This window comes from Falco cherrug, chromosome 5 (assembly GCF_023634085.1).
Source record: "Falco cherrug isolate bFalChe1 chromosome 5, bFalChe1.pri, whole genome shotgun sequence".
Lineage (NCBI taxonomy): Eukaryota > Metazoa > Chordata > Aves > Falconiformes > Falconidae > Falco > Falco cherrug.
The window spans coordinates 4,065,214-4,092,192 of record NC_073701.1 but is presented as its reverse complement, the minus strand read 5'-3'; the positions used below and the strand labels follow the sequence as shown (position 1 = coordinate 4,092,192).

The window sequence follows — 26,979 nt, the reverse complement described above, 5'->3', positions numbered from 1 at the left end:
CCAGAGAAGCCCTAGCACAACGGCTCCTCACGACGTGGCTGCTACCCTTCATCTAGGCACTTCCCAAGGATTCCATACCTGACTGGGTTCCTTTCTTCGGGATGCAGTAGCTCAGCATGAAAGCCACCTCAGCAAATGGGGCAGCAGGAGAAAGGACGTTACCTGCCTCACAAAAACCCAGAAGGGCAGTATCAGGAGTAGCAAGGAAAAAAAACCACCACTTTTTTTTTTTTTTTTTTTCCTCCTTCTGGGCTTGGGCAGACTGACAGGCACAATGAAATGTGTGGGTGTCACTTGGCAGGTGTGAATCGTTCAGGCAAGCTACAGTACACATATTTAGTTGTTTTAAACTGTCTTCATACATCAGACCTTGCCGCCCCTTATGCCGATTTATTGCCGCAGTCTTTCATTGAAAGGATTAATGTCATCCAGACCTGGCTGCTTTGGACATTTGCATCAAGGCTGCCAGCCTGGTAGTCGACATTTCCTGCATGGCCATTTCTTCCCCGAGTCATTTAGGGGAAGATCAATGCAGGGAAGGGGAAATCCTGGTGTCTTTCAGGTGAAGCGGTGTCCTGTCAATAAAATGACTGACTGGCTGAGGCCCCTCTCTGCTAATACACAGCACATTGCCTGGGCTGAGCAGAGAAATCCCAGCCGGGGCCTGGAGCAGGTTTCGGGGGGAGGAATAGCCAGAGGTCTGGGCACGAATCGGAGAAGTCACACGTTCTCTTGTTCAACTCTGAGGCTGACTCACTGCACGACCCTTGCAGGCAAACCACCTCCCTTTGCTGAGCTTGTTTTCCTGCCTGTGAGTTAGGGCTGATGGCAGTGACAGAGCTCAGCACAACACGGGGGGGTCTAAACATACTACGGGAAGCAAAAAATCACTGTTGATGCTGAGCAATTAGGCGTGTGCTTGCGTGTAGCATTTAGCAGAGTTCAGTGCTAGATCTGGCTTCATACAATCGGTTTGTTGGTGGTGGTTGGGTTTTTTTTCCTGAGGAATAGCCATCAGCTTTATCAGAAGAATAAATCCAAATAACTTTCCAGTTCTAATATCCTCATGGAAGCAACACAAATATTTTCCCACCCCAGAGCTAGCGCTTCCTGCTCTCTCTCATTCACTCACTGCCGGCCGGCTACACAGGAGCTGGTGGGCAATTAGCTTGCTTTTATCAGGCTGCCTGCCAGCGCTGTTAACCTACCAGTTCCCCAGCGGAACCATTACACTTTTGGAGGAGCAAAAAAACCACTGCCACCACGGCCAGACAGCACTGCCGCCCTCGCTCCGCGCAGTGCACACACACGGTTGCTCCCCATAGGCATGAATTACATCCTCCCCATGATTAACCATTATTTTCCCTGGGTTCTTGTTGTTTTTTTCAACTCGGGACTGCAAAACCAAGCGGCACCCTGTTATAGGCACGTCCTTGCCTCTCTGTGTATTTAAGCAAGCTGGAGGGTGCTGGCCTCTCCCTACAACAAGCACAGACCTGGAGGCTCTGCAGAACTGTGTTACTGCCAGACAGCCTCTCTACAGTCCTGCACCGTGGCTCCCAAGGGCACATTTTCTTCCTGATATAAAATACACTGTTCTTCATGTCCTTCTCTTGGCTACTGCTCCCAGTCCTATTTTGGTCATATACATTTGTGCTATAAATGGTCTCCTAAAATCACAGCTTATCAACATTGGCTCTGGGCTTGGGGCTTCTTCTTTTATTGCATCAAAGGTGCATTGACATTCTTCCATCTAATTTACTTCTCTTCTTTTTGGCTTTTTTTCAGCAAACTGGTCAGAGGGACATGGTAATAAGCAAAAATCCAAAAATAGATCTCTGGTAATAACCTTCTACCCCTAAAATTGTCTTGCATTTTGAAGCTAGGAATTCAGCACTTCCCCTACAACTCCCACTTTAGAAACTACTTGGGTTTGATTTTTCCAGTGCCCATCAGATACTTCAAGTATCAGCACTCTGAACCAGCCAGTGTATGTTTAGCAGGGAAGGTAACGAAGGGGGCAGCTGATAGGCATCCCCACTTTGACTACTTAGGTTTTGAACTAATTTCTCTGGGGTTGAACACTGCTTCAATCAGACCTGTAAGAGAACATGTCCTCTAACTAGGCTGCCATATCCTCCACTTGGAGCTGCAGCAACAAATCCACGAGCTGCAGGAGGGCTGTCTGTGGCCCCAGTGTAGACTTTTAGAGATGGCAAAGCAGATTTACCCGTGCACCCCTACCCCGGGGCAATCAGCCGTACCCACCGGCAAGGGTCTAGTGTGGTGATGTACCCGGCTTTGTTCTGCAGATCTAGCGGATCACCTAGGTGAAGCAGATCACCTGGGCGAAGCAGAGGGTAACTAACTGGTGTTTCAAAGCAGAAGCCAGCTCTCAGGAAGCAGAGTGCTATGAAGAGACAGCACAGGCAGTGCTTGTCAGCTGCAGACACCACTGCCTGTGCTGCTTCCTTTCTTCAGCCAGGGTCTGGAGGACTGTTTTGGGGGAAAAGCATGTCTTTTTGATATCATGCCTTGCTCGGCATTGATCTGCCTTTGCCTACAAACGAACACTTTGCCAAACTTGTTAAGGCTGTGAGCTCTTCCACTAGCTGACCCCTTGGCTGCATACCCCCCCCCCCCCGCCCCCATTCCCACGACGACTGGGTGCTCCCCCCTATTAAAATGCAAGAAGGGAGGGAATATTTTTTTTCCACCTTTGAAGTACAGTTCAGAGCTTCCTGGGATTTCATTCAGGCCAGAGTCATAGTAAATCAACTTCAAAGATTCTCCTCGGACCGCTCCATCCCATAAACATCACATCCCCCTTCCCTGCTCAGCCCAAACAGCTCTGGCCATTTTTGCCAGTAGTTTATCTTCAGCTGCAGGTAGTAACAACAAATCTCTTCCTCATTGCCAGCCTGATTAGTTTTATCAGCCAGCCTGCCTTGCTGCTTTTGTCTGAGATTTTCCCCTACAAGCTTCTCTCTGTTATCTCTAAACTGTGGTGGAAGTGTTTGGGGTTTAGCTTTGGACTGAGGTCCAGGAGGCTTTAGGCTGTCAGCCATTCAATTCATCAAGCAGAGAAGGTCCTGCTGAATCCTGTGCAACCTCCCGCTGGACAAACGAAATGTAGGACAAAAATCACCTGAGCTGCATTCACCTGCTTATGTTTCTTCTTAGGGCCTGATTCATCCTCTCTACTAATTTGTTCACCCAGTGATGATCAAAAGACATCCAACGGCTTTTCCTGGGGGAAGAAAGCCTGGAACTAGTCCTCTACTCCATCAGAGTTTCTTAGCCTACTCAGAAATGTTTAACCAAGTCTTGCAGAGCTCTTTCTGCTGTAGTGCTGTGTAATGGAGCTCCCTCTGGCCATCAGGTCATATTATCACAGATAATCAGAGCTTATCAGTTTCACACAAGGCTCAGCCAGACAAGCAAGACAAGACAGTCTCCAATGCACCATGAATCTCTCACTCACATTACACAGCATTTTGCTTTCAGCAAGACCACCCTGTCACAGCATATAATGTATAGTACCCATCTCACAGGGCAGCAGTGAAAATCAAGCTATAGCTGTAAAATGATTCATTGCTAAGGCCTATTTATTCTTTTTTTCCTTATTCCGAATCTGGACATCTCAATATCTATGTCTCTGTGTTTGTTTTAGGCTTTTTTCACCATCATGCCTCAGAAAACACTTCCTTCTGCTCAGTAACACCAAACAAGAGTTTTTCAGACAGTAGCAGGGGAGGAACCAGTGTGCCACAGTACGGAGGATCACAAGGTAAGGGAACGTGGCCAGGAGCCAATGCAGACTGCAAGAGGTTTCTTGCCCCAAGGGAAGCCACATGGAGGGACAGGGTGAACCTGCATCCAGCTTCCTTTCCATCTTGCAGACTGCAGTGAGCACGGGAGGATCATGTGGAATCACAGAGACGTGGTGGGATGTCGCAATTGAAACTATGGTCATGGGTGAGTTGCAGGTTGTTTAGGGAGAACAGGCCAGGGAGAAGAGGATGGGGAGTTCAACCCTACGTAAAGGAGCTCGTCGGCTGCACAGAACCACAATGACCTGGTCAGTCTGTGAATCGAGGCCAGCAGAGAAAGAAACGTGAGGATGTTGTATTGGGGTTCTACCACAAACCACCTGCCCGAGAGGAGGAAGCGAATCAGGCTTTCTAAAAACAGCTAACAGAAGTCTCCTTACTGCAGGCCCTGATCTTCACGGGGGATATCAACCATCCAGACATCTGCTGGGAGGGCAACAGGAAACCCAGGAATTTCACGGGAAGCTCAAAATGCTGCAGGGACAAAGCGATGCTCTTCCTCCTGCTCACAAATGGGGGGAAATGGTGGTGAATGTGGCCACAGAGAGTAGTTGAGACCACAGTAATGGTACAACAATTGAGTTCAAGATCTAGAGGATGTCTGGGAAGGTAAACAGCAGTTAATGCTCTGGATTTCACAGAGCAAACTTTGCCTTTTTTTAGAGCCTTTCTAGGTAGAATCACTTGAGAAGCTGTCGTGAGGAGTTAAGATACCCAGGAGGGCTGACTGATTCTTAAAGCAAAATTATTGAGAGCTTAGGAGCAAACAACCTTACTGGGCAGGAAGACTGGGTATTTCAGCATAAGGCCCGTTTGGATAAGCAAGGAGCTTCTCAATGAATTAAAATGCAAAAGGAGAGCACACAGGCAGTGGAGACAAGGATAGACATCAAAGGAGGACTACAGAACCATTTCTTGGATCCTTGGGGATGAAATAATGAAGACCAAAGCAAACAAGGAACAGAGCGAGAGAGATTGGAAACCTCAGCAATAAACGTCCAGATGGGATTCATTTTAAAAATTCAAGGCTAAAATATTACTAGCACATACTCAGCAAATAGAAGATATGTGAAATGTTTCTGGTAACAGCATAGGTCCTAGGGAGGGGAAGCACCAACTGAACAGAAGGTTTTAATATAAAAATGTGCTGAAAATGGTCCTTGTTGCTTTGGGCGCCTGACAAAGATGGGGAAAAATCTGACTCTGGCAAGAGTTTACATCAGCTGTTTACTTGTAGCACTTCTGGCAATTTCTGAAACTGGAGATCAGAGAAAAATGATGAGACCAGTCAGAGGGTTAGAAGGTCAAATTTACAGCAAGTATTACAGAAGTTAAATCTATATCTGTGGGATAATAGATGACCAAAAGTGAACACAGATATTCCTCAATAGCCAAAGAGCAAGGCTGCTAAGGAGGCAGGGTGACAAGCTGGCATAAGCAGGAGCAAAAGAGGGTATTTCCAATTTGGTGTCAAGAAAGTTAGGTGGCCGAAGCTGCTCATGGAAAACTTTCCTGTGGGCAGAAATCGAAGCACATTCTGCTTCGTTTCACTTGTGCCGTGGCCTCTGTGCTGGGTAACACGGAGTGACCCGTGCCAGCAGCCGGTGGGAGTTTTTGGAGTCAGGACATGAGAGGGGCAAGGAGAAAATGGTGTCAGAGCCTAAGAGGGGACCAGTGCCACATCAACTGATTGGCCTGGGTTTCTGCCTGCCATATGCTCTTCCACTTCCACCTGAACGAAAACATGTACCAGGGATTGCTGCAAGGGATCGGGGTTTGGCTCAGAATACGAACTTGATTTCTCATAACCCTTATTTTTCCATCTCATTGTAACAGAACAGACTCATCTTTACCCAGAAAGACACAGCACAGCAGGAGCTACAAGCATCTCCTGTGGACCCATTGCCTCTCTCCAGACAAGAGTGTTAGTCAAGTCACTCAGTTCCTTTGTAGTAAAGTCCCATTCAGGGGCACAAACAGGGTTCGGATTAAGGAAGTGTTGGAAAGGAGCGGGGGAAGGGTACTGGACATCTGGGAGAAGTGAATCCTTCCTCACCAGAAGTTATCTGAGGAGGAAAAATCAAAGTGGGGCCATACAGACATAGACCCCAGGAGATAAGACTTGCACATCTGGGGTGACCTGAGTGCTCTGTAGGGCTGGGAGAGGCTGTATCGTGGTTCCCCAATCCTGCCCCCTCTCCCCACCACATACACCCCCTTCCCAAGGGGCTGCCTATTAACTTTTGGCATCCTATCTCCTGGCTCTTCCACACTGGACCTGCAACTGCAGATTTAACTCTTAACACATGCTTTGGAGGGAAGCGGCAGCTTGGGGTGATTGCAGCCTGGTCCACTGGAAGGCTGCCCTGTCCGTGCAGACGGCAGAAGGCAGGCGATTTCCCCATCTCCCCCGGCCGGCTCACACCTTGCGGTGCCCTGACTGAGCACTGAGCTGCCAAGAGAGGAATCCCTCACTCGCCCCTGACAGCTGCTGAGCCGAGCCGTTAGACAGAAGAGCGCTCGGTAATGATGTGTACGCTTTGCTCTGTCAGCACGAAGATTTGTCCCCCTGCTACCCTCCCCAGCCTCACCCTGCAGCTGGATTTCAGCCAGCGGAAGCCCTTTAGAAAATGGAAATGGATGCATCTTTCACAGTCATTAGTGTGGATTGTGCTAATGGGATGTCATGATAGATACTGACAGTTAGCTGAGGGCAGCAGCGTTCACCGTGAGACTCCAAATGAGAGGGCAGCAGATGCTACAAGCAGCTCAAAGTGTGCCTGCGGAGGGGGAGGATGCAGCGGGAAGGAGAAGGCAAGCTGGCGGGCAGGCAGGCTGGTGATGTGATAACAGAGCTTGCCGCTTCAAGGTCACCAGCCTGAGAGCAGTCCTGGGTGCAAGCAGTGCTGCAATAGGGGAGAGCAAGGGCGTTAAGGCCCTGCAGCAGGTGGGGATTTTGTACATTAGAAAAGCGAGGTGCTTCTGAAACCTCAGGAGCATCCCACGTTACAGCAGATGTTAGCATATGTGTGGGAAGCCCGGCAAGGGCAGGGCAGGGGGCTGCAGGGCGGGATGGGGGACGGGCAGGATCACATAGGTACTATTGAGCACTGCTTGCAAGGGTAGTTTCAGGGAAGATATGAGATGCTGATGTTCAGGAGAGAAGATTATTTGAGTTGCATTATCATTTGAGCTCACATGCACGCGAAAAAATGAGCTTAGAGCTTTGGTACCTCAGGGAACTGACCAGCATAACTATAGTTAGATAATTATACCAATAAATCTATGCTAATACTACTAAGGCTCGTCATGAATTTTTTAACAAACCAGTGTTTCATTGGAAAATACCAACTGATTTTATCAAAGATGTAACTTTTCTCAAGGACAAGCACAGTTCAACTCAAAAAAAAAAAAAAAAAAAGAAAAAAAAAGAAAGATAATAGGAGTCAGAACCCACACTTATTACAGTGAACTGTTTTCGGGACATTTCTCTCTAAGCAGGATTTCCAAGTAAATACCCATCCATGAATCAGACAGTCAAAGGACCGAAAACTGTGGATCCTCCACCCATAACAGACGCTCATCGGCAGGCTGCTAAGGAGCTCTTCCTGACCTCTCTGATTTACGCTCTTTGAAAAATCTCAAAAGAATCTGAATTTCATTCTGGTGCAGATCAGAAAATAATTTTTGCATCCTGAAGTTTGGTAAGGCAGGAAAAACTAGTTCACTCCCTGCTCTTAGTATAATTCACCCTCAGGGAACTGCTGTTCTAGAATAAAAGCTTTTTCTTACTTTGGAGTAATTACCCTTATTCCAGAATAGATTATGCACATGAGGGAGTTAAAATAACATAGCTAGAGAAATAACTGTTATTCTATTGCCACACTACTCAAATTCCCAGTATATTCAAGTCTTAAAGGATGCAAAAGTACATGTGTACTCTTTTTCTTCTTGAGAGTATATAGCTCTCCTTGGGTCAAAGTTGCATATAGACACCCTATTGAAAACATTAGTCTTGCTTGATGAAATTAGACCTGCAAAGGCAGGTGAAAGATGAACCATGACTTGTTTGAGGAGTTAATATTGACTTTATTTATTGAGCAGCCCCGGTGTGCAGTATTGGTGTGCACGTATGTCCCCATATGGACACACATCAGCGCCCACATACATGGAGCCTTTGTACATTAATGCTTATTTCATGTCCCTGGCTTGATCCCTGGCTGATTCTGGGATGGGAAACACAGAAATAAAATGAAGGCCTTTCATCACAGATGAGGCTGAAATAAGGAGGGGATATGAGGTGCGTGTGGTGTCGGCATATTACGTTACACCCACCCATCATTTTTCTCCCAATATTTCTCACTGGAAGTAGCTCTGAAGATATCACAATAATGACTATTGGCAGGATTTGTGTGGGCGAGGTGCTGAGAGCCAAACAAGCCCAAAGTCTGAATTGCCGTTCGAGTCTCCCACACAGAGTGGCCTCTTCAGCGCTGAGATGAGGTCAACAGATGGAGGAGGATGGAGAGAAAGGGAATTCCATATCAGTGCTCATGAGCTCATCCCATTTCCTTGCACAGAGAGTATTTCCACCTGTTTCAGGTTGGGTGGGACTGCCTCTTGTTCTTAAAGGCAGCCCATCAGCATGAGTATAACCCATGCAGAGGATCATCCAGGGCTCTGAAGGCTTTCTGAGTCCTCTTATGGCATTACCACATCACACCGTCCCAGCACCACTTTGCGACACAGTATTTCAGGCTGGAAAGAGAGCTTCATGTTGCAAAAACTACTTACCTAGCCATGCATTACAAGCAGGCAAAAGTGGTGGCTTGAAGGTTGAGATGCCTTTATCAAAAAGCCTCGCACAGTGGCCTTTCCATTTGCTAGCATAGCACAATACAGCAGTCACCAAGAGTCCTTGGTTCTTCTACAGACCCTTACATTTGGAGCCAGCCGTCCTGTTCAAGCCCATGGACACATAATTCTTCACTGCTGATTGACACGGAAACAGCACGTCCTGGCATTCAGTTCTTTTATTTTGCCATGCTGCTCAGCACAGCTGTAATCACCTTGGCCTGAACAGAGCTCAAGAGATTTCCAGTAAGCAAGTGAGGACTGTTAAATGCAGTGAATCAGTAATATCCGAACTATCTTTCCAAGCAGAAACCTAAGCAGGACTGCACTGGAGTGGTGGAAGCTGTCCATGCTGAGGGAGAGATGGCAAGCTTAGGGGAAACCACGTTGCAAAGCAAACTGCACACCATGGACTTCTCTGCCTTGACAAATTCTGCTCTGGCATCAACAGATTCAGACCTCACATAGAGAAAGGCTCTGCCCAGCGTCAGAAGGCTGGTGTCAGTGGGTGATACAGTCAGAGGGACCCATACACACCAGAAGACTGGAGGAACAAACATCTGAGTGCATACCAACAAAGACCAGCATGCACCTTTCAGTGTGTCCATAACTGACAGCAGGAGGCAGATCCTGTTCTAGCAGAGGATGATCAAAAGCTTCTGTCGCATTTGTGAGATCTCTTCACGAGCTTGTGTTGGAGGAGGGAGGCACGTGGCTGACTCCGAATCCATAGGGATTCATGGCCACCTCTCATTGAAAGACCAAAAATCACGACTAGAGCCGTTACCTGGATTAGGACATCAAGAGACATTTCCCATCTGACCTCCAAGCATAGGTCTCTCGTGCAGGACTTTACAGCTGCGGCTCCACCAAACCCAGATGCACACCCCAGCCCTCACCCAGCCCGTGGCGGGGGCCCTGTGCCGCCGCTAGATGTTGCGCAGATGCAGCACTGGATGGTGCAGAGGGCAGCACTGCCCTGGCATTTGCCTCCTTCCCTGCCTGGATGTATGGACTCTGCCCCCATGTGTCCAGCGCCAGGAGGGGAGCCGGCCTGGGGGGCACACAACTGACGGCCATTGTGTGTCTCCAGGACAAGCCCATACTGTGTGAGGCAGGTTCCAGCCTGTGCAGGCAATGCTATTTGACCCTTACGCGGACCATTCATTCCCCTCGTACAAAAGAAAGTCTTGTTTAATTCGATGTCGATGAAAGCCGTGGAGCGGAGCGAAGCTCGGAAACAGAAGCCACTTTCTCATATAGCCGAGGAGCTGGGTGACAACTGCCCTCTGTTCTCCACCCCCAGCCTCCCTCCGCCTCCCAAAGGGAACGGACAAAGGATGTGTCGTGATCTGCTTTTGGAAAAAGGAGGACTTGACATCGCTGTCAGTAGAGCGGTTGTGGAAAGCACGGCCCTTCGCATCCTTCTGGGCGTGAGATTAATGCTGGCTGTTAGGAGTGGCGGTGCAGGGAGATCTGCCGTGGTCGGCGTGTGCTGAGTGGCAGCGTCTCCTTGGAGAGACCGGGGTCTCTATGGCAGTGCTTTCAAAAGCTGCTCCTGCATCAGCTGGATGTAATGGCACAGAGGATCTGGCCTGTGCTTTCAACAGATAGCTCACTTAAGAAGTAGTTCCTTATAAAAGCAGTTCCATACCTTCATGGAAAAGCCTTATTGAATTTAACAGAGATGAGACTGAGAGAATGGCACAGAAGTTTTTCTTAAAGCTGACATTTTAATAGAGAATGTCTTTTTGTTTGTTTGTTTGTTTTTTAAGCCATCCTACAGAAATCAACCCACAGGATATAACTCTGCTCAACATTAAGTGATGGCTTATAAATCAATTGGAAGGTAAATACATATTTTCCCTCTGCAAAACTTTTCCAGAGGGGCAGGATGCTGAAGTGCCATCCTGTGGGTGCACATGGAGCCCCTGCCCAAACAGTTCAATAGTTCAGGGAGACCAGAAGGGCTGGCTGCCTTCAGGTGACGGCTATGTATTTTCAAGTTTTTCACCTGCTGCTGGGGCTTAGGGAAAATTCAATCTGAATTTGTCTCCTGAGCTTGGGTTTCTTTAAACTTCTCCATCAGTACAACGCTCCTTCTCACCTCTCCTCTCCCCTCCTGTGCTCCCGTCCTCATGGGGGAATATTCCCTGCTGCTGGGGTGAGACCAAAGCCTGAGACTTCCTTTTGCTGTGCATTTCTTTAGCTGGTGGGCAGGAATGATTTCATTTTGCGGGATCTGGGGAAAGGCAGTCACTCAGGCTCTCTCTCGCTGTTCACTGAGACACCCCATCCCTGGGGCACAAGGTACACGCAGAGGCAGGCAATATCTTAACCCACGCAGAAGGTGCATAAAGGCTCTGGCACACACGCAGCGACCCTCACACATGCTGTGTAACTCTAAGCTGATTCCCAGGGGATTCTTTGGCAAAGCTCGGAGCCCCTTGGCAGTCAGGGCGCCTGGCGGATGGCTAAGAGGCAGAGGGGGCTGGAGGAGGCTGCGAGCCGAGCCCTCCTCACAGCAGCTCCTTGCTGCACCTTTGGAGTTGCGCTGCCGAAAGAGCTGCCCCCCCAACTGAAGAATAACAGATGCGTTTACCACACATCAATCTGTCTGTCTGGGTCCTTACAGGGCCCCCATCATCATCCTATTCAAGAGCCTGCAAAGTATTTAAAAATAGCATTAACACTAACAATCTCCCTTTCTTTCCTCCCCAGTTCGCAGCAGAAATAGCTTGATTAGTGTACAGTTCTGGTGCTTCAAGGGGGAGAGAAATGAAACTGCAGAGCTTGCAGAGCGGCTTTTCAGCTTTCTTCAGGCAGCAACTGCCGGCTGGTTCGTTGAAGCACAGGCTCTTCAAAGGACGGCAGGTTTTAGATCAAGGACTGCTCGTTCTGTCACACATCTTCTAAGGCAGATTTACAACCAGGAGAGGGGCACTGCCACAGCTTTGGACCTTGGGAGAGATGCACCTGACCCCCCCCCACCTCCTGCCATCACCCCTTCACCAAGGCTGGGAAGAAAAGGAGTCGGGAAGGGGGTCTGCCTTGGGGACAGAGGAGTGGCTAGGCAGAAGATAGCTCAGCAAGCTCTCTGAAAATATGATAAGGCTATAGCCTGACCAGGGGCTTGGCAGGCAAGACCGTGGGCATCTTATCATATCCCTCAGATACAGGTTTCAGGGGTAACTTTGAGGGAACCACTTGCCTTCTCCAGGGCTCATCCTCAGCAGAAAGGTAGGTGCCACCCCCTCAGCTCACAGGGAAGGTTTCACTCACTTTAGTACATGTGGTGTTCTGAGATTTGTATTTATAGAGACAGTGTGATGCCAGTCCCTAGCAATGCTTTACAGGCCATGTCAGCTGTGGGCATGACGCTCAGCTGACTTTGACACTAGGTTTCCCTCCTGCCCCCCCATCCCCTCTCTGCCCCCCTCCAGGGCTGCTGGTGGCTGTCGCTCACCTTTTGTTTGTGCAATACACTACGCCAGCTGGGAACCAGCAACAGCTCTGCTTGCTTTTCGCCCACTTTGAGTGCAATAAAGAGGCAAGTTCTCAGTACAGCTGTTAACCCGTGGGTACCCACAGCCCAGCATCACACACCTGCCTGCAGCAGAGGACGCCACCAAGGTCCCTCATGCCCTGTAGCCAAATTCGTTCCCAAAAGAGACAGTGGGAAGCATGAAGATCCACTCCCTCAGTCCTATAAGGTGCCTCAGACACGATGCCATGCACTGCTCGTAGGAGCAGCAGCAGGAGGGGTGAGCTGCCTGAGCAGGGAGCAGCTGCAGCCACTCAGCCCAGATGGTGTAAGACCTCAGGAGGCTCGCAGCACCGAGGTACAGCTTACTCCTTTGCAGCACGAGTCAGGGAACGTTTTCCACAGTGTTTCCTCTCCTATGCTGCTGCAAGGCTTAGGGATGTGGTCTCTGGGTCTGCCTCGAGGCTGGCACAGCATCAGGCCCCTTAGGGTATGGCAGTGAAAAAGCAAGAAAAGCAGGTTGCAGGAATAAATTGTACACAGATGGCAACAGTAAGCTACCTTCTTCAGCAGCATCTCTTCCAGGATCTTGAAGCACTTACCATTTGGGAAGGAGTTCAGCTTTGTGGTGACCTCAGGATGGACATTTCATGGAGCTTTTCACCTCACGTTGTACTTTCAGTGGGGGATGTCTGGGCAGATAGAGTGGCAGGTGGCCTAGGAAGGCACCGAATGCCAGGTGAAAGCTGCCACCCAGAGCACTGGAATGGGGATTGCTGCATTTCTCTGGGCTGGACACAGTCGTGGTGGAAGGAGGAAGGCCTTACCAGTGCAGCAACTCCACTGCCATGTGGTTGGGAGCACAGGCTGCCCCAGGCGGTGCTTTCAGGATGGATACGGAAGGATATGGCACACTGGATACCCCACTGTCCTCTCCAATAAATCCACTCTGGCTGCTCTAGCCAAGAGAAATGGCTCTGTACAGACCCACCTTCCCCAGAGCTGAGTCTCAGTTCGGACATGTGCAGCTTTTGCCAGGAGCCAGCTCTGACCAGGTGGGGAAAGCATATTCCTGCAGAGCTGACCCTCAGCCTCTCCAGTGCAACCATGGGGGGCACTGCCTAAACTATGTCTCTGTGTGTAGCGGTGAAACAGTCATGTCAAAGTTTATGGACATAAAAATGGAGAGCCTGGATCATGAGTAAACAAAGCCTGAGTGGTTTGAGCTTCCAGAGTTGCCAGAAGCCTTGGATCTGATCTCTTCCTCCTGCCGTTGCACTCCAAAGTTACACCGGGAGTCAAAGTCCTTCTTAACCAGCCTCTCCTGGCGAGGCCCCAGGGTTAGCATGTTCACCCAAGGATTGTCTCCAACTCGATGACCACGCAAGGTATCTGTGGCTAATAATCAGTCATTTATCTCCTCCACCAGTCCCTTCCCCAGCCACAGGAGGATGAAGTCTCTGTCCTGTACAGGGGGATGCTGAGAGACTCAGCGCCTTGCAGGGGGGGTGGGCAATCAATCGGTGCAGGTTTGCCTAAAAGCAAGGCGCTGCGGAGCTGGAGCACCCCAGCTAGCTAATTCCTGGAGCAGGGTAATGCTTCTGCCAGTAGTGCAGGAGTAATTCAGGCTTCTGCTGAGCCATCTGCGGGGAAGCGTCTCGCCATTTCCTGACACCCACATGCTGGCTCTCAGCCCTGGGCGCACAGGACTCTTCTGGGCCCAACGTACAAACCTGGGGGCTCTGCCTCCCGCGCTGAGGGCAGCTGGGTGGCTGGTGGGGTGGGGAGCTTGCTCCCGGGGGCAGCAGCCTGGGATGCCAGGGCAGGATAGTGCCAGCCCTCAGCGCCCTCGGTGAAGGAGAGCGGCGATTCCTGCCTGCTCCGAGGGAGCGGTGCGTGAGGATACAGGCAGCGGGTGGGCACAGTCAGGGGCAGGGGCACGGCAGCAGGGAGCGGGGCAGGAGGTCCTCAGAGCATCTCTCTGGCAAGGGGAGAAGTGGGTGAGCGAAGGCACCGGCACACACGCGCCTGCTGCTCTGCCCGTGTTGGGTTCGCCTCTGTGTTGCACTTTGTAAATGTCATTTGGGCTGTAAAATGTCACTTGATATCTTTCCTTCTGAGGTGTTTGCAGCAACAACCTGCTCCAGAAACGTGGCGGAGACCTGCCAGCTAACCTAGGCAGACAGACTTCTCTTGTTCTTCTCCAAGAGCACTTTCCAGCCAAGGATCTCAAAACATTTTGCCCTGCTTAGCTGCTTAGTGCATCCCCCAGCAGGAGCTTTGTTACCTGAAGCCAAACTTGACCAACAAGTCCCTGCCTGAGCCTGGGACTGGGCTACCTTCTGTGCCTCCTGCTCTGGTGAAAGCTGCGGCAACCTCTTCAGGAGAAACTCCTGGGATGTGGCAGTCACAGCCCTCAGGAGAGTAAGCAGGGGGCAGATGTGTGCTGCCCAGCCCTAGGTGAGAAGGCTGGATGGAGAGAAGTCTCTGACCTGGGCTGGGCTGTGACAACCCTCACTTCTCCTGCCTTCTGCATTCGGCCCCAGCTGAGAAGCTGAAGAGTCGCTTCACGCACCCCTTCAAGCAGCACAGTGACTTCACGGCTGGGAGACGCAGCTCTAAGCAAGGCTGGCAGGGCACAACCGAAGCGGGCCCATCTTCTGCTCCCACAGAACCTGCCGGACAAACCTGGGCTGCAGCTGCTCGTGTGGCCAAAACAAGACACCACTCCACGGCCGCCGCAGCGGGAAGTGGTTGCACTGACACGTTGCACTAACCTTCCTTGCCCACCTCAGAGCTAGAAGGGAAACTGAGGCACGCAGCAGCGATGTCAGCCACCAGGCAGCGAGTGGGGGTGACCACAGTGCTGAAGCATTGTGGCCCCCGGCTTCGGGCTGTGCCCAGTTGGTTGCCTTATCGTTAGCCATCCCTCCCGCTCAGTTAGCCGTGGCCGGTGGCTCCTCCTTGGAGCAGCCTGAGCCTCGGTGGGGAGCGAGAATTCAACCCAGCGCCCGGTCAGCAGCAGAACAAGCCCCCCGGGACGGATAAAAACCATCGCACCCGCTCGTCCTTCCCGCGGAGAGCACGGCCCGGCCCGGGGGGGAGCCCGCCCCCGCCGCGGGGAGGGGAAGGGCAGGGCCCGGCTGCGGGGGCAGCGCTGCGGTGGTGCCCGGCCCCGCTCGCCCCCCCCCACCCCCCCTCGGGTCGCCGCTCTCGCCCCTTCCCCGCTTAAGGTGGCCCCGCGGGATGCGCGGCGCGCAGGAGCCGGCTGCGGGCGGCCCTCGGCGCTCCCCCACCCCCGGCACAGGGTGGCCTTAAATCGGCTCCGCGCCGCGCGTAGCCGCATCGCCGGCGCCGTCTGAAGGCGTTCGCCGCCATCCACCGGCAGCGCCGACGGGCCGGTCCCGGTCCCTGTCCCTGTCCCGGTCCCGGAGGACGCACCTTCGCCCGGCGGCGGGCGATGCGCCCCCGGCAGCCCCCGGCTCGGTGCCGCCCCGCGCTCGGCGCCCCGGCATCTCCGCCGTGACCCGGAGCATCTCGCCAGGTAAGCGGGAGCCCCCCGCGTTCGGACGCTGGGTGTTTGGGGGTGGGGAGCGCTCGGGATGCAGGGGTGACCTTGCGGTCCCCCCGGGCGCTCAGTGCTTGGCACCGGGAGGGGTACCCTGCCCCGTCACCAGCAGCCGGGTCCCCAAACTTCATCCGTGCTCGGTGCCCAAACCGGCGCCGCTTTTTACGAGGACCCCCTATCCTTGCACCATCACTCCCCCCGCCCCGGCCCGGGCACCTTCCAGAGGAGCAACATCCCATTCCCAGACTGGAATTTTCCAGCTGTGGGGTGATGCCCCCGGTCCTGGTGTCTGTCCACGCGTGGCTGCAGCAGCCGGTGAGCCGATGCCGCCGGGGTCCCCCACCGGGTCACCTCAGCGCGGGTCCCGGCCACCCCACTTCCCGCCCCCCGCCTCCCCCCCAGGTTTTATTATGCTTCTTTGTGACAAACACCGTGGAAGTACAGGGGGGCGACGGGGGTTATGTGCAGCCCCCGTGGGAGCCGACCCCGAGTGGGCGTCCATCCCCACCAGGAGCCCTAGAGGGGGGGGACTGGGAGAGGGGAAAAGCCGGAGGGCTGAGGAAGGTCCCGGCCCTTCTCATCCTTGCCTGGCATACGGGTGTCTGCCCAGGGATGTGCTTGCTGGTTTTCTGGAGCAGAGTTTGGGGGTGGCTATTCCTAGATGAGTTGAAAAGTACTTCTGGTGGTGGCTTTTTTTTTTTCACCCTCCTGCCACTCACCCAGCCAGCCTGCGGTCAGGGGAGAGGAGTGGTAGGCTCAGCAGCTAGTGAATGAGAGGGAGAAACCCCCCAGGTGCTGCAAATCTGGAGAGAAGCAGCTGGTTCCTCAGGAACTCCTTAGGGAAACCTGCCAAGGGGCAATTCCTGTGTGCACTTGGGAGAAGGGGTGTTGGGATCAGCAGGGCAGCACCGTAGCAGAGCAGTAACGATAAGTGATAAATATCCATCTGGTAAGTTGTAGTCTGCACAGCTCCGCGAGGGAGTGGGAGAACATGAACGATGCAGCCTCTGCAGGTGCTTTCAGCTCTTTCCCTGGACCCAGAGGAGGCCTCTTTGTGCAAAGCACGCGTATGTGGAATGTATAGCAGGGTACAGTGGCTTTACACACAAGTGTGATCACCCACCTTTGCTCAGACTTAAACCTTGTCTGGTGCAAAAAGGCAAAAATGGATGGCGAGGTTCGTGCCTTGCATCCCTGGACCACCAAACGGCCTCAGGCAGGGCTGGGAACAGGGGCCCGATAGCTAGTTGGGAGATGGGTGCACGGAGACGGCAGGATGGAACCCTCACGGAAAGGAGCCTGTTGTTGCTCCAAAATGAGATACCTTGGTAGGAGATCATGGGGAGATCAGACCCATGTCAGAGAGAGGGTTACAGGGCCGGAGGGGGCCACCAGCAGAGCTGCGTGTGACAGCCTGTGTCACATCTGTTTGCAGCTGCGCATGCCATTAATACCCTTCTCTCTGTGCCTTGGAGCAGGATGTAGGGGCCGGGACCGCTTTCGGTCGGTGCCTGCTCCATGATTTCCTAGAAGCTATCCGTTAGCGGGCACGCCTGGGACACAGACCATACGTGAGTGCCGGCGGCCGAGCACACGGTGTGCTGGCCCTGCACGAGGCCAGGAGCCCGGGGGCTGTGATTCCTCCCCTCCCTCCCTCCCGGGAGCTACTTCAGTATCGCTTTCAGGGCACTTCAGTCTGCGCTGAATTAAGGCTCCAGAGGGCAGTTAATACACGGAGGTAGATGCACTGAGCAGATAACACGTAGTATCATCGGGTATTTCGGGAATCGGATGAGATCAAATTAAAGCTCTTGGCTTCTTTGACATTTTCAGTGTAGTAATAATAATTACAATAATTGATAAACCATTTAGGCAACCTTGCAATCCCAAAGCAATTCAGCAAGCTGATACGGAGCACAGCTGAGATGCAGCCACCTTTACAGTGCAAGGGCCTCAGCCTGACTCGCAAGATGTTTAGCAGCCACCAGATAGAAGGTAAGCAGTTGGGCTGAGGACACTTGCTCCCACGGCAAGGATTTCTAATGAGCGAGGCTCCTGCACCTCTGAGCTTTGTTCTGGTGTCATTTGGGAAGGAAGACTGTTGCCTAGGGAGCTGTACAGAGCTATAGAGCAGCTAAATGTATGCAAGAGAGAATAAACTTCCAGAGTACAGCCCTTAAATTCACATTCTTTCCATGGTTTGGGAACATCTTTGTGACAAGTGCTTGTGTCCTCTAATGGCATCTTCCCTGCAGAGTGTCTGAGGTGGTACTGGACAGCTCAAGGCTGTCTCCCGCATACCCAGCATCCTTTCCTCTTGCCTGTGAGGCATCTGTAGAGGTGCTTTCTGGCAGGGAACTTCCCTCTGCCTCAGCGACAGACCAGGAGATGTCCGTGTTTGAGAGCAAAGTGGTACCTAGCAGGCAGCTTGCCGGCAGGAGCCTGGAGTGGCTTCGCTCCAGCCATACCCCTGGATGGCCTTCCTCCCCTCTTCACCTGCCAGCGGCACTGCCCTGCACCCCCCCTGTTTGTCAGTGTCTCCATGGCTCTAGCCCCCCCTGCCCCCCTGCCTCGGGGTGCTGGTGCTGCAGGCACAGTCACCTCCAGCTTCTCACCGATGCCCCAGTAGGCAATGTTGCTGTCCCAGCCATGAGGAGCCACCCCACGATCCCATCACCTCCCAGAGCTTCTTCCAAGGCCTCTTCTTCCTCCTTTTCAGCACTCTCAGTTGTCTTTCTTATTCCCAGTATTTGGGAGCAATAAAGAGATCTCCTGAATTATGCTGCAAGCCTTCATGTTATGCCTACGAGGGATGAGATATTTGATAGGCTCCGAAGATGCCCTTTACTAAGCATGCAAAATTGCTCTGGAAAGCTCTGCAATTATTCTGCAGGATGTACACAGGAAAGATGATATCTGTCCCCTTCCTCCTTGTATTTAATTGTTCCTAATAAAAGAAGAAGCTTAAGAAGGTGATAATAAACCAGACTGGAAGCCAGGTCCCACACACCTGCAGGGGTCCGGAGAAGTCCAGAATCGCTGTGCTCTTTTTCCTCCTGGCCTTTCTGTCTAATAATAAGCATTATGCTTGTCTGCACTGCTTCCCATCCCGAGATCTCAAAGTACTCCGCATATGTGATTAAGAGTATTCCCTGCCCACATACAGAGCTGTTTGTCAGGATGACTACCCCCACTTTACAAGGGAGACACTGCAGCTGACAGCGTCAGAGCTGAGACAGCCCCAGATCGTCTGTCTCCCAGGCAAGGCCCCTGTATCTCTGAGAAGCACTTGCTGGGAAGCAGCTCAGCCAAACCAGACTGCAATTTAAAACCTACCAGTACCATCGGAGACTAGTAAATACGGCGTGCAGATGAGAGCCGTGGCTGTCGGCACCCTCCTCTTGGGTGCAGGCGTGACTGCCTGAAGCCTGCTCTTCGGAGGGGACACTGGTCAGACCCCACTGATTCCTCCAGGTTGGGGAGTATCTCCAAACTGCACCCTGAGCTGTGGTCAGCACACTTATAATATCTTGGTCCATTATCCTTCCGTGCTCTTTTAAGCTGTGCAGGCTCATAATTAAGAGCTTGAAGTCTCTTCTAGCTCACTCTCATGTGACATTAGTGCTCTCGAAGGACTTTCCTTAAGAGCTCAAATTTATCTACTTTGCCAATGTTCCCAAGTGTTCAATCAACTGCCTTGTTGGCTTCCTCTGCCGCGCGGTGCAGGGAGATGTCTGAGATCCTTCTCCCTGAGACAAAAACATTGCCCTTTGCAAATGCCTCAGATTTATAAAATGTGAGCTGAGTTTCCTCAGGAAACACGACTTCCCAGGGCTGTGACACAGAGCTGGGATACACAGCTCTGGCACAGGGACCTTTAGATTTTGTTTGCCGTTCATCCCTCCTCTGAGCAGGTAATCGCACTAATGCCTGATGCACATAGAGAGACTCGTTAAGATGGGGCTAGTTAGCTCAGGGAGACAAATGAGGAGGGACATTCGGGTGAGAAACAAAGCCATCAACAGCATAGAAGAGGGAGAATGAATTTGTCTCTACACAGCTCTTCTGAGTAGAGGATCTGGATTGCATTCAGGAAAATGTGAAAGGTAGCAATTTGATGATAAAAGTAAGTATTTTCCCATGCTGTGCATAGTGACATACGGAACTCGCTGCTACAAGATGCTGCTGGTGCTGAGTGTAGGATTCAGGAAAAGAGGAGACATTTTGATGGATAGCAGATATTCATCACTGGACAGGACAGTCCATTTGAAACAGATCTAAATCTTCAGGCTTCAACCTCCCACAATTGTCTAGCATAGGATTTCTTGTACTTTCCAAAACGCACAACATTGATCAATGTAAGAGACAAAGGACAAAAGGAGGCAGACATGTTTGAGTGGAGATCACTGGGGCATATTTTCATTTCCACACAGAAGCAAAAAATATGTGTTCTCCAGCCTGTGTGCTGACACTTAGCTCTCATCAGTTTGGTTCTTGTCAGCTGGAGCGGGTTCAGGTTAAGTTCTGATGAGATTTGCGCTGATCCAGTGTTGCTTATGCTGCTGCTTCCCCTGCCTGTGCTGTTGATTTTAACAGACTGCCAGCATCCTGGCAACTTTGTGTGGTGCCGGTTTATGAATATGCTGCATTATAAAAGAGAATGGTATGGTCCTATTCTTTGGATGTTACCCCTGGCAATGAGAGCAAGGGCATTTATTCCCAGTACAGCCAGCCTCTGGCCAAGCAAAGTGCTGGGATTACCCGAAGCTGAACAGGGTTAGCAGTCAGACAATCTCAGCTCTGGATAAAACATTTTAGAGCGGCAATATTGTCTCATTCTCTAAGTTCACGGTGGGTTTGTGTGTGGGAGTACAGGGCACATGGGAACTGCGTTTTGCTAGGAAAGCAGGATTGCTCCTCAGCAGTCCCTGTGTGGGAGAACTTGGAGGAAAAGCCAAGGACCAGGCAGGCAGCAGTAGCTTGCAGACCCTGAGGTGACGCTCCGTGTGGCTTTACAAGGCAGCCTGGCTCCTAAAGACACTTCCGTAAGGGCAGGGGTAGAGATGTGGTTTTAGCAAGGTCCTCTGTGTCCGACAAAAATCTCCCGGTACCTCTTGCTAGAAGCAGCATGGTTGATCCTTGCCTGGCAGGAGCAGGGGTTGCTGGCTCCTCTCCCCTTTCATGCCCCAGTCATTAAGGCAGGATAATTAATAATCATCTCTCCCTCAGCCTTCCTCATTCTGAGAGCATGCTAAAAAACAGCTGTAAGGGGATACTTCTCCTACGAGTGGCAGGTTTAATTTATCATTATGGCTATGTCCATAGCCACAGGTCAGGCAACAGTGCTGGGCTCCGTGAAAGCCCTGGCTGTGACCACAGCAATAGGACTGCCGTTCACCGAGGCAAAACGGCACAAAGCGCCACCTCGGAGGCCACGCTGGGACAGCCTGGGTGGCAGCAAGGGGTCTCGTCGTCCCTGCAGTGCTGGGGTGCCTTCCTCACTGGAGCTGGTCCAGCCTGGTGTGCTCCTTGGGTCCTCCCTCCACTTTCTCCTGCACAGATGCCAGGGCCATCTTAGCTTTCTCCCTCCTGTCCCCCCATCCCCTGGATCCTTCCCTCCCGCAGCCCTTCCCCCAGCCCAGATCCACACAAAGGTGAAAAGGAAGGAGGCGCAGATGACTTCCCTGTATCTGCCAGCTTCTCTCTCCACCTCTGATGTGAATGAGGCCCTTCATGTGCTCCTCTTGAGCAAACACAGATGCTTTTGTTTTATGGGCTGGTGGGACGGGATGGAATTAATAAATCAGAGCGCCAGTGCTGTGCTGCCACATTCCTGCAATTTTAAGGCAAGATCACACACAAAAAAAGGCAGAAGTAAAATAGGCAATCTCTTCAGGGAGAGCTCAGATGCTTTGACTGTGCCTCCTGCTTGCTGTCCCACTTGGTCTCCTGCTCCCTCACCCTTGTTCATTCCTCCTCCTACTTTCCCCCACTCTCTCATTCCCATTAACCTCATCTCTTTTCCTGTTCCCTCTCCTTCCCTCAGGAACCACTTCCAAGTCACACCTTAGTATCTCACCTACACCTATTCTTCTTCCGCCACCTTCCTTTCACCTATGCTTCCCTCACCCCCACCCCACACAACCTACCCGAGGCTTGTGCATTCAGGTAGGATGTTCAATGTCCTGCACGCGAGCCCAGGAGCCAGGAGCACGGCAGCTTTGACACTGTGGACCGAAATCCCTCCTTTTATACCTCCTTCCTCCACCCTGCCTCAGTTTCTCCTCACAAGGAGAATGGTGCTGCCTGAGAGAGTCAGTGAATGACTCTGGGAATAAAGCACATGAAGCGTTACTCTTCTCTCGGGCACGTGCCTGTGAGCAAAATTAGGTCCTGCCCCAGAACTGGCAGGCCCTCTTTCTCCTCGAAGGGTAACCAGAAATACTTCGCCATGCTTTGCCTAAAATTAATTCTTTTGAGCCAGATAACAGGTTTTTACCATCTCTACTTGGCTACCACCAGGTGGTAAGGGGTTAGGGGAAGACCTTTTTTCCCCTCCCTATAATTAGCAAACTGTACATCAGGCTTCAAGAGGGCAATGCGGACCGTGTGGTTCGTATAAGCTACTCTCAAGGGGCTGAGGCATTTTTATTCACTGCAAGGGTTGTTTTTTCTCTAATGAGCTTAGGCACTTGAAAGTCATTTCCCCAGAGTGCTTATACATTGTTGTGCTTATCTTACCTGTGGGGGAACTGAGGCACTGAAGCAGGTGAAATGATTTGCCCAGTTCCACATACTTACACATAGTTGAAGCCAGAAAAAGAACCAAGAAATCTTGTTTCACAGTTGAGTGCTTTATCCTCTGGCCTCAGAGGAGGCCAGCAAAGACCTTTATCTTGTTTAGATGAGTGGATAGTCATTCCGAGAGGATGCTGGGGCAAGGGTATCTTTCTGTACTAATATGTGTCTTAATGAGTCCTGTTGCTAAGTGGCTTCAATGATAGATCACGCATCTTCTTCACTAAGCACTGAAATAATTTTTTAATCATTAAAGCTAATATAGAATCCTCAGAAACATCCAAATCTCACAGCAGGGGCTCAAATTAGCAAGCAAACAGAAACCAAATCCTGATTATCCCTGTGCACCTCTACAAAGCCCACAGGCAGCATCTGCTAAAGTCCAACACGAGCCTGGCGGAGCTCTCTCTCAGGGCTGGGCTGGGTACTCGGAGGCAAGCTGGCAAATCCTACTGCTCCAAGGTCCGAACCAAGTTTCTTTCCTCCCTCAGACATGCGTGCCAGCTCCTTGTGCCTGTGGGGCAATAGGAAAGGCAGTAAGGGCTCCAGGCAGCTGAAATATCCTTTGGCATATCTTTAGAAAGGACAAATTATTTGCATTTTGGCAAGCGCTATCAAGTGGTAGATCTCAGCCTGGCCAGCGTTTCTCCCCCACCCCGTTGGTTTTTTCCTCCCCCTTGGAACCACCTCCTCCATCCTATTCCCATCAACTCCTTGCAGTCTCTGTTTTGTCAACAACTAGATATTCCAGGTGTTCTTTCCAATCCAGCCCCCTGCTCGGCCTTCACTCACACATCCCCCCTCCACCTTGGTGTATCGGCTCCTTTTGCACTGTAGCAGCCCGTAGGCTTCTCCATAGCTCCTCCAGTAAACCCCAGTGTGTTTCCCATTCTGGTTAGCAGCTCTTTTGTGTTGTTTTCTGTTTCCCTCAAACCTACAGCGCCTGGCAGCACATTATCAAATTATAAAAGGAGCTTTCTTTACAGCAGAAGTGATGTTTCTAACTTCTGTGTTAGAACAGGACTCCTGGAGCATTAAGGAAAACACAACAAATCTCTTATGACTTGATATGCATCAGCAGCTCCATTACAAGGGAAGGCACAGGACACTGCTAAGCACTTTGCTAAGATCCAGTCATCATTGCTGACCACTATGCACCAAAGACTTTTGAGGGTGAATGTAGTTTACCCCAAAAGAATCTTTGGGAAAGGATAAATAAAAATTCCTCTTGCCACCTCCAAGAGCCTTCGTGCATGGTGCTCCCTTCTCTTGTCACCCTCTTGAGAACAAACCCAGTACTGTTCATGTATCATGAGCAGACTCCTTGCTTGCACTCCCAGTAACATTAGCCCACTAGACAAACTCTGCACACTTCATCCCACCTAGCAGGCTTTTCCAGAGGTGCTGCAAGGGATGCTCGTGGCTCTTCTGTCAATGCTTGCTCCCATTCATCGGCAGATAAGCTGCCATCAGCAAGCTCTGTTCATAGTACCTCAAGACAAGCCATGCTTGGACTGTAGCTCCCTGGAAGTCAAACCAAGTCCTGTAGCTGTTAACACTGGTGCAAAACAGTCACTAGGTATGAATTCCGTGCTCCCTTCTGCATTGCACTTACCAGACAGATAAAATCTGATACTAGGTGTTTCTCTCCTAACCCCAACATGGGTCCTGCCCTGAGCATCAGAACAAACAAATAGCCTAGAAATTAGTTACAACAGCAGGACCACGAAGCTAGTTTCTTCCTTCTTCTTCTTCAAGAGGTTTTGGGATGTTTCCTCTGCCTAGGAACTGTTGCTGGCCCTTCAGGGGTATTTTTTGCAGAGCTGGCGAGGAATGGTAGTTCACGCATGCATGTGGGAAGCTGGGAATGCCTCATCTGGCTTGTTGACTTCCACAAATGTCCTCTTAGAGAACTGCTTTTGGCCTCGTCCTGCTGTAGCTCAGAAACACCGAGGTGTCTGTCATGCTGAGAACACACTTACAAGACAACTGTTGACAGAAGACTGGCACGCCAGGCACCAGCCAGAGATGGAGGGTGTGTGCACGCTTGCAGGGGTTGGGAGGGGGAAGTGGATGGGAGCAACCTTAGTAACATCACCCTGAGGCCAGTCCCGTTTGGGTCATCCCTCTGCTGGGAGACAGTTAATAAGTTGAGGGAGACTTTGCTGCAGAGAGAAAAGACTGTTCACCAGTCACATAATGTACAGAATCTGGTTAAAGACAAAGGCTGTGAGAAGCAACCAGAAGTGTGCTCCAGGGCAGGGGTTCGTTGTCCAGCAAGGACAAATCGGACCTCTGTTTTAAGGTGTTCCTGAGTTTCCAGAGATCCAGTTTCTAGTTCTGCAGCTGCCACTTTTACCAGCTTCACTATCAGTGGGGAGACTTACCCCAGTGCTCAGAAAACTTTTAATTAATTGAAAGGTGCTTTCCTCCCCCCAGCACAAGGAAAGAGCCAGATTCACCCCCAGAATCAGGAGAGAATCATATCCACCTCTAAGATTTACAGCAGCAGCCCATTTCTTGTTTCAACGAGAGCCTGCTTTTTGTCTGCCTTGATGTTTCAGGCCAACCTGATCTGCCTTTGAAGTGAGCTCAAAGGGCTCTTAAAGTGCCGAGAAGGGTTCAAAAAGCAAAGCCCAGTCCATCTTTACCCTCCAAGCAGTTGTATCTGCTTCTCAGTTGCTCTGTCCAAGGCTAACTGGCAGCCCGGGCATGTGGAAGGGAGGCAAGGAGGACAGCACTCCCCAGCAGACCCGAGTGCAGAAATGTAAGAGTTGGGCAGAGGAGCTATTTTCTTGCTCTTATTTGTGCAAAGACAACACTCCAAGCTCAAGGGACAGATGGACCAGACAACTTACCAGCTTGGAGGGTAGCATCCAACCCCTCCTTGCGTCCAGATCTCAAGCTGCCCCGAAGCACACAAATTCACAGGTAAGCCCACAAGTACAGTACAGCGTGGGCCGGCCTCCCTCCCAAGGGCAGGTTTGTACACACCACCTGCAAAGACCACTTTCAGCCCATGTGCAGTTATGGAGCACAGCAGAGAGCAAGCCCTACACAAGCGAGCCCTATGCACTCTAAGAGGGAAAGCAGAGGCTGGTTCTCATGCTGTGAGCGTGTCTGCCCTCAGTTCCCTCGCAGCTTTCCTTGCCTTCCCAACAGACTCTTCCATTTTAACAGTGCAAGACATGGAAAACCAGAAACCATAACCTACACCTTTTCTTTCTGGTAGGACTGGATTGCTGTCAGAAAGGGGCATTTAGCTCTTGCTGCTCCTCAGCTCTACCTTTCTTTGCCCAAATGCATCCACTGTGTACTTTTTCTACAAAGAAAAACTCAACGTTCATGAGGTAGGCTTATCTTCTGGCAGCTGCTGCTGGTGCCTAAGTTAGATATTTCTACTGTTGCACTGACTGCTCTCCTGGCATTCCCAGAAGGTGGGAATTGAGTACGAGTCTCTTGATGTCAGATGCCCTGGCATCTAGTTTGGCTGTGGCCTGCCTGTGGTCCGGAGGGAACAGCTTCCCTGTTAGGACAGGGGAGGACAGCAGGACAGCCCCGGCAGGACACTGGCTGTCGCCTTCCTGCCCCTTTTTTCCTGTGCTCCCTTCCTCCCTCTTCATTTCACACACAGAGGGCAGGAGAATAAACATTGTCATCTTCTGACTCTCTCATTTTCATTCTGGTGTTTCTTTTAATCGAGCTCAAGCTATACCAATCAGCTGTGGCATTTAAGGTACAAATCAAGCAGCGGACCATAACATATATCTATTGCAAAAGACAATTCTCTAGGTGACACTTTATTTCTCCGTTCTATGTTCGTTTTTAAAAGTGTCTGCACGACACTTGGATGCCACACAGCAAATGGCAAATCTAATGAGTGCTGATGATTTATTCAGAGGAAGAAATCAAAATTAGCATTTTGGACCATCTCAGCTAGTTACAAAGCGAGCGTATTTCACACAGCTCAGAGAGCTGCAACAGCAAAAATGTCCATCAAGGAGACCAAAGTGGTGTTTCTCCTCTTTCCACTTCTCACTTAACCAGCACCTGCGTGATGCGGTGGCAACACATTGGTGATGGCCAGCGTCTGCTCTCTGCTAATCTATGGAGCATCCACCCACAAAAACATTCTCCCAGATTTGCTCTTTGCGTGATGCTTTTATTGATCACTTAATTCAGTCAGCATTCCTAAATAAAAACTCCGGGGGATTGTTGCCCATACCCTGCACGCATCCTCTGCCCACAGCTGTTTCCGTGAAATAAGGGGTCTGGACCCTGATTCTTCAGGGTGCGAGCACACATGTGTAGGCTTTAAAATGTCAGTATTTCCACAGGTTTCGGGAAGACAGTAGACATCTTTAGGTACATCTGTGTTTTAAATGACATAATTACTGTTCCGCTCATTTGCAGTGTGATTTCAGCCACAGCAGCTTCTCCTT

The 26,979-nt window shown here is 51.1% G+C and overlaps 1 protein-coding gene across 3 annotated transcripts in view; it reads left to right on the top strand.

The window, feature by feature from the left end:
• The first annotated feature begins 14,600 nt into the window (after positions 1-14,600).
• LOC102051462 (galactosylgalactosylxylosylprotein 3-beta-glucuronosyltransferase 1-like) overlaps positions 14,601-26,979 on the top strand; it is a 31,249-nt gene continuing 18,870 nt past the window's right edge. For 2 of the 3 annotated variants that reach the window (XM_027816955.2, XM_027816952.2), the window contains exon 1: positions 14,603-15,715. The gene's annotated coding sequence lies outside the window, so the exon portion shown is untranslated. Of the gene's footprint in view, positions 15,716-26,979 lie in introns of all 3 variants that reach the window. The other variant, XM_027816956.2, reaches the window with a different exon arrangement.